General features: G+C 32.3%; 1 long non-coding RNA gene across 1 annotated transcript; it reads left to right on the top strand.

Annotated features, from left to right (window-relative positions):
- The first annotated feature begins 1,231 nt into the window (after nucleotides 1–1,231).
- Nucleotides 1,232–4,664, top strand: LOC143901683 (uncharacterized). Its single transcript, XR_013258159.1, has 3 exons — nucleotides 1,232–2,787; nucleotides 3,917–4,141; nucleotides 4,248–4,664. It is a non-coding gene; the product is annotated as an uncharacterized LOC143901683 (long non-coding RNA).
- The last annotated feature ends 2,981 nt before the right edge of the window (nucleotides 4,665–7,645 follow it).

Raw genomic sequence — 7,645 nt, 5'->3', positions numbered from 1 at the left:
ATTCTGGGTCTCTATACCAATCTGGAAAGCCTTCCACAAATTTAGATCCATTTCCGTAACTGTAGCTATAATTTATCACATGTTACCAAATGTTTTATGCATTCCTTCTAACATCTCCGCAATATTGTCAAACGAATGAGTTCCGGGAAATCGCCTGCATGCTAAAGCTGCCGATTTTCTGTTTAGAGTTTTTCGTCAATCTGTTGATTAATATTATAAGTTTTTATAAACTATCGTATAGAAATCTAATAATTACTATTTAGTTATGTTGACAGTTAGTTTAATTAAATCTTACGCAAATAACACATTCTTACCCAGTGAGCAGTAACACTAAAAATCTCCTATTTGAACCAGTCCAAAATATCGGCTGTTGTGCAAACGTAACGTGCACTATTCATCGTTTTACGTACTCACTGACTTGTTTATTATGTAAGTCATTCACCCTTTTACCCACTGTATAAACGGGGTCATATGTTTCAACGGTTGATTACCATGCTTGATTTTTAAATCTAAACAAAATTAACATATTGTACATTAATTTTAATTAAGAGAATTATTTTACAATTTTATTTAAGAAAAGTCACTATAAAAAGTAGAAACTTGCACATTGGTTCTTTATAGTTTTTAAGTGTGAAAGTAGAAACCTTCGCTCACAAAGCTCCTCTATGAGTAAGCTTTTATTTTATTTAATGTATAATTATTAGTATTTATTTTTTTGGCTTCCTCATAGAGAGATTTACAACAATCTAAAACATATTGGCGGAAAAAACTCAAAAACCAAATCTTTTCGTTGGTTTCTTCTACCCCTATTTCATATATAAATCATTTAAATTTGGTTGATTAGACCCAACTTTATACGCAATCAAAGGTTCATATACGAAATTCACGAAACAAAGCTTCCTCTATGAGGAAACAAAACAAATAAAAAACGTATAAATAAACTTTTAAGATAAATGAATGTGTCTCATAACGATAACAATGCTATATACAAAAATCTATATTAGTATAATTTGTGTGTTGTCAGGATAAATACTTAAAATTACAATTTTTTATTATTATTTATTATTGTATATATGAATTAAATATTTCTTGTATTTAATAATAAAATTAATAAATATATAGCTAAATGTAACAAAACGCTATTTCACATTATTTACATTACAAAATATGCGAAACAAGTAAAAAAAATCAATCTTATGTTACTTATTTTTATAATCAAAAATACTTTAATTAATCTTACCATCAAACATTTTGCGAAACGCCGGATTCTCAACTGTTTGAAGGGACAGCTGGTTGTCCAGTAAGAAATGAGTTACATTATTTTCAAACTTTTCTTGTGAAAACCTGCATGTAACTCGTCGAATAATTTCGGATTCACTTATTCTTCTTTGTTTCGATAATTTATGAGCATCATATTCCGAAATCTTTTCAGGATGTTTTCTCTATGAAAATTATTATTACAAAATATATAAACATATAGTCATTTTAGAAATTGTATTGTTCTACAAATAAATAAAATTTACCTTTAAATGGCGCACAAAATTTGAAGAAACTTTTAAATCTCCTTGAACAATCGTCGCGCAATTTACGCATTTTGCAGTTATGTGTCCAATTGTGTTTGAGTCTTCTACGACAACGTCAAAAAAACGGCCATCTAAGTAAGAAGTTTTTTGGCATGCATCGATGAGTTCTTTTCTGCTGCAGATAAACTATTTCTTTGAATTTGCGTAGGATTTTCTGCACCAGTAGAATTTGTGGCACTAAGACCAGAACGCTGAGATAATATTATATTTCCGCTAGAACTTCCAGAATTGTATATTTCTCCAGTAGGTAATCTGCTATCATTATCAATTTGTAAGTGCCTCATGTCAACGGACGTATTGTCTATGGAATCGCTCGACATATCCATTTCAAATTTGGGACTCTTTGTCTTGGAAGGAAGAAAATTATATATTTATCAAATTTGTGTTTTTGTGGTATTTAACTTATTTTATTTTACCTTTTCTGTTGTTTAGCAATCACTTCTTACAAAATGTATCTTCTTTATGGTTCAACACTTTTTTTGCACTGATTAACACTTTTTTTGCACTGATTTATTCTCCAACATAAAGAACAATTAAGTTATTAATACAGATTTTAAAAAGTAGCAAAGAAAATGAAAAATTTTATACAAGAATAAAAAGAAATTGTCAAATGTTAACAAATTATTAATTTATGTAAGTAGAAATAAATTGAAAAAGTATATACGTTATACGTATATAAAGAAACAATATAGAAAAAGAATTTGAATTCCGATTTGTCACAAAAGACTAATAAAGAAAAGAAATTGAAAAGTTATAAATCAAAATTTATAATTTCCAATATCTATGCGTTATGGTATCTTGTTGAAAATGATGTATAAGTAACAGGCTAGAATCGATGATATCCGAAGCACAGTTCAAAATACACTGAGCCGATATTCGTCACATTCTACAGGAATTCCTTATTCACATTGTTGTTGTTATGATGTTCTCTGCATATGACATTCAAGCAAGGGCCTCTAGCAAAGCTAGGAAATAAACCTTGCTCTTATGTTTCCTTCATTCGACAGGTTGAACTCGAAGAAGATTGTTGTCGAAACGTTCAGAAGACGAAAAGTATTGTACGAAAGTGAGTATTTAATTTCTTTTTTAAGTGAAACTTCTATGGGCGCGGGAGTGATTCGGAACGGAAGTGTTGCGGAAGTCGCGTTTCAATTACAAAAAAATGGGAGGAATATTTGGGAGAAGTAAAACCGAAGCAAATAACGTGAGTAATAATACTTTCTTTAATATTATAAATAAATATAACTGGTTTTCACTAAATCAAAAAATAAACGCAAAATAAGAGCCGGCACTGTAATGTTTTAATAAATTATTTTGTCACAAGTGTGCATTTAGTTATTGACGTGTACAGTCATGTGTTTTTTATAGTACGAAAACTTTCAAGGCTATCAAGGCCCATTTACCCAATCAATAATTTTGTAAGTGAAGAAATGTACTTCAAGTGCTTATTTTTTGTTTTAAAAGTTAAATACATATATGCTAACAACTTTAATAAAACGTATTCACTTTAACATTTATTATTTAAAACCATGAATTTGGATTATATTTTTAGAAGTAAGCTATTTTCCGCGATTCTCCACAAAGAAGACAGAAAAAAAACCGAGTCTTGTTTTGCAGAGAAGTCGACTCCCTCCTTTGTCCTGATTTTTAAACATTATAAACTGTACATAATCTGACTCATAATTTCGCATTTGGCTACTCTTACTCACGCCTAATCGTCTTCTTAATTCCACTCGCGCACAATAGAGAATAATTTAAAACTATAATTAAAATTTATTTTAATGCATTTTTAATCGCAAAAACTTTTATTTTTCACCAAAAAACTTTTCAGGCTCGCTTTGCCTCGGTCTCCCCTATTGTTAAGAAATTGCATTTGTCTGATTACCATACTCAGAATTTATAATTTTCCTTTTCCTTATTTGGAACTTTTATTATCAATAAAAATGTCTTTTCCTGCTTTTTTAAGTTAAAAGTTTATAATTTTTCTCATTTAAACATTAATCTTTTTTTTTATTTAAATCTTCAAAATATAGCTTTTCCTCGTTATTAAAAAAGAAAACAACTTCTTCTTTATTATTTAAACATTTGCTGTTAATAATTATTTGCTTTACCTTGGTCATTTCGTTGAAAAAACTTAGAGCTTTTATTACTTTAAATTAATAAGCAATTGCTTTTTTACTTCGATTTAGAGTTTATGGTATTTATATATTTATATGATTCGAATATTTTTAATGTTAATTAATATTCGGTTCCTCCGATTTCTACTCATCAAAAATTTTAATGTTACCTGTCAAGTTGTAAAAATAATAAATAATATTTGTACATTGATACAGGAAAAAGAGCAGAAAAATGAAGAAAAAAAAGAGCAAGAAAGAAAAAATTTAGAAGAAATAGTTAAAAAATGTTAGAACAACAACAGCTACAGCAGCAACAGCAACAGCAACAACAGCAACATCAGCAACAGCAACTACAACTCCCTTGCTGCCAAGTTCGCCTACATCACCACCTCAGCCGCAAACTGTCATCATATTTGAAAGGAGCGTCGACCCCCTTTAGAGGTAAAAAAATTATCTTAATAAAAAGTGGTATAAAAATCGAAAATAGTTAGAGTGCAATCGGTATAAGAGATGTTGAAATAATGTAATCTTTGTATTTTTTTTATAGGAAGAGGAAGATGGCGAAGAGCTGCCGGGCGAAGTAGGCGAAATTGGTACGCAACGAGGGGGAGGGAATACGTACCAGGCAGGATTACATCAAAAATATATATATAAATTTTTAAGTTCTTCTCTCTTCACAAAATTATTAAAGGCTAGGATATAATTGCGAGTTCTTTTTGCAAAAGAAGAGGCGATTTTATTAACATTCATTGTTATAAAATACGTTGGATTGCAATGCATTTAAACATTTAAAGATGTATGTCAAAATAAAGGGATAGAGCTGAAATTTACAGAGATTGTGCACTTATATATTCCAAAAACCTGTGTTAAATTTGCAATCGATTGTCTGACCCGTTTCTGAGATATTTGCTTTAAAGTTACAGAAATTGTATATATATAGATATACTTCTCATGTATATATTTTACTTTATTGTAAGTTTTATTAAATGTGAGACCTTTTACTTAATATTATTTAAATCTGAATTTTTAATTAGAGGTGATATGTACACAATAATTTAATATGTAATTATGGTTCACTGTAGTCGTAATTTACAAGTTAATATTAGGTAATTTGTAAATTAAAGTCCTGTAAATCAGAATTCAATATTGTTTTGTGAATTATACCAGCTTTAAAACACGAATCATGAATTAAAGCCTGTGTAATAAGCAAACCAAATTTTAATTATAAATTAAAGCCGATGCAATTCACAAATCAAAAGTGATTTGTGAATTAAAGCCTGTGCAATTCACAAATCAAAATTGATTTATGATTTAAATCTTGTGTAATGCACAAATCAAAATTAATTTATGATTTAAAGCCTGTTAATTTCAATCGAAATTCGAATAGAATAAAGCCGGTGCAATTCACAAACAAATTGATTTAAGATTTAAATTTTGAATTCACGAATCAAAATGATTTGTGAATTAAACCTGTGTACTTCACAATCAAATTTTATTTGAATCCGGAAACATCCGATTTTTGAAAATTCACAAAAAATATTTTTGGATTTAAATTTTCGAATTCCTTGAGGGCAGTAACATCAGAATGGAACTGTCGAATTCCAATCAAAAATATTTTGACTTAAAATTTATGTGACCCTTTGGAGGCGTAACTTTTGCAGAACTCGGCGAGAACTCGTTTTGAAAAAAAAATACTTTTTGGACTTATGAAATTTCGAAGTCGACCTTTGAGGACTGTAACTTTTGCAGAACTTCCGGCGAGAACAGCCGATTTCAAAAAAAAAATACTTTTTGGGACTTATGAAATTTTTCGAGGTGTGACCCTTTGGAGGGCTGTATCTTTTGCAGACTCCGGCGAGAACTGTCGATTTCCAAAAAAAATACTTTTGGGACTTATGAATTTCGAGGTTGACCTTTGGAGGGCTGTAACTTTTGGAACTCCGAGAATGCGATTTCCGAAAAAAATACTTTTTGGACTTATGAATTTCAGGTGTGACTCTTTGGAGGGCTGTAACTTTTGCAGAATCCGCGAGAACTGCCATTTTTAAAAAAAATTACTTTTGGACTGAAATTTTCGAGGTTTGACCTCTTTGAGGCTTAACTTTCAAACTCGCAAACTGCCGATCAAAAAAACTTTTTGGACTATGAAATTTTGAGTGTGCCCTTTGAGGGCTGTAACTTTGCAGAACTCCGGCGAGAACTGCCGATTTTTGAAAAAAAAAATACTTTTTGGGACTTATGAAATTTTCGAGGTGTGACCCTTTGGAGGGCTGTAACTTTTGCAGAACTCCGTCGAGAACTGTCGATTTCCAAAAAAAATACTATTTGGGACTTATGAAGTTTTTGAGGTGTGACCCTTTGGAGGACTGTAACTTTTGCAGAACTCCGGCGAGAACTGCCGATTTCCAAAAAAAATACTTTTTGGGACTTATGAATTTTTCGAGGTGTGACCCTTTGGAGGGCTGTAACTTTTGCAGAACTCGGCGAGAACGTTTTGGACCTAAATTTTCGATGACCGGGCAACCAGATCGGCAGAATGCCATTTGAAAAAATACTTTTTGGACTTATGAAATTTCGAGGTGTGACCCTTTGGAGGCTGTAACTTTTGCAGAACTACGGCGAGAACTGCCGATTTGAAAAAAAAAATTTTTTTGGGACTTATGAAAATTTTCGAGGTGTGACCCTTTGGAGGCTGTAACTTTTGCAGAACTCCGGCGAGAACTGCCGATTTTTCCAAAAAAAAATACTTTTTGGGACTTTTGAAATTTTCGGGGTGGGACCCTTTGGAGGGCTGTAACTTTGCAGAACTCCGGGCGAAACTGCCGATTTCCGAAAAAAAATACTTTTGGGACTTATGAAATTTTTGAGGTGTGACCCTTTGGAGGGCTGTAACTTTTGCAGAACTTCGGCGCGAACTGCGATTTTTGAAAAAAAAAAATTACTTTTTGCGACTTATGAAATTTTCGAGGTGTGACCCTTTTGGAGGGCTGTAACTTTGCAAACTCCGGCGAGAACTGCCGATGTTTGAAAAAAAAAATACTTTTTGGGAATTATGAAATTTTCGAGGGTCGTGACCTTTGGAGGGCTGTAACTTTGCAGAACTCCGGCGAGGAACTGCCGATTTTTGAAAAAAAAAATACTTTTGAGAACTTATGAATTTTTGAGGTGTGACCTTTAGGAAGGCTGACTTTGCGACCCTTTGGAGGGCTGTAACTTTTGCAGAACATCCGGCGAAGAACTGCCGAATTTTTGAAAAAAAAATACTTTTTCGGACTTATGAAATTTTCGAGGTGTGAACCCTTTGGAGGGCTGTAACTTTTGCAAGAACTCCGGCGAGAACTGCCGATTGTTTGACAAGAAATACTTTGTGGGACTTATGAATTTTCGAAGTGTGACCCTTTGGCGGGCTGTAACTTTTTACCAGAATTCCGGCGAGAACTGCCGATTTTTGAAAAAAAAATACTCTTTTGGGACTTATGAAATTTTCGGGGTGACCTTTGGGGGGGTAACTTGCAAAACCCCCGGGGAAAAAAACTCGTTTCCAAAAAAAAAAATTTTTGGGATTTTAAAAAAATTTTTGGGGTGTGACCCTTTGGGGGCGAATTTTGCGAACCCCGGCAAAACGCGATTTAAAAAAAAAAATATTTTTGGGATTTTAATTTTGAGGTTCCCTTTGGGGGCGTAATTTTTGAGAACCCCGGAAAGAACTCCCGTTTTTAAAAAAAAAATCTTTTTGGGACTTAAAATTTTTTCGAGGTTTCCCTTTGGGGGGCGAAATTTTTGCAACTGGGGGAAAAACTGCCTTTTTAAAAAAAAAAATTTTTGGGATTTTAAATTTTTTTGGGTGGCCCTTTGGGGGCTGAACTTTTGAAACCCGCGAAAGTCGTTTTAAAAAAAATCTTTTTTTGGGCTTATAAATTTTCGGGGGTTTTCCCCTTTTGGGGG

Source organism: Temnothorax americanus, unplaced genomic scaffold, assembly GCF_048541705.1.
Source record: "Temnothorax americanus isolate GAGA-0224 unplaced genomic scaffold, ASM4854170v1 Scaffold352, whole genome shotgun sequence".
Classification (NCBI taxonomy): domain Eukaryota; kingdom Metazoa; phylum Arthropoda; class Insecta; order Hymenoptera; family Formicidae; genus Temnothorax; species Temnothorax americanus.
This window is presented reverse-complemented; position numbering and strand designations above follow the sequence as displayed.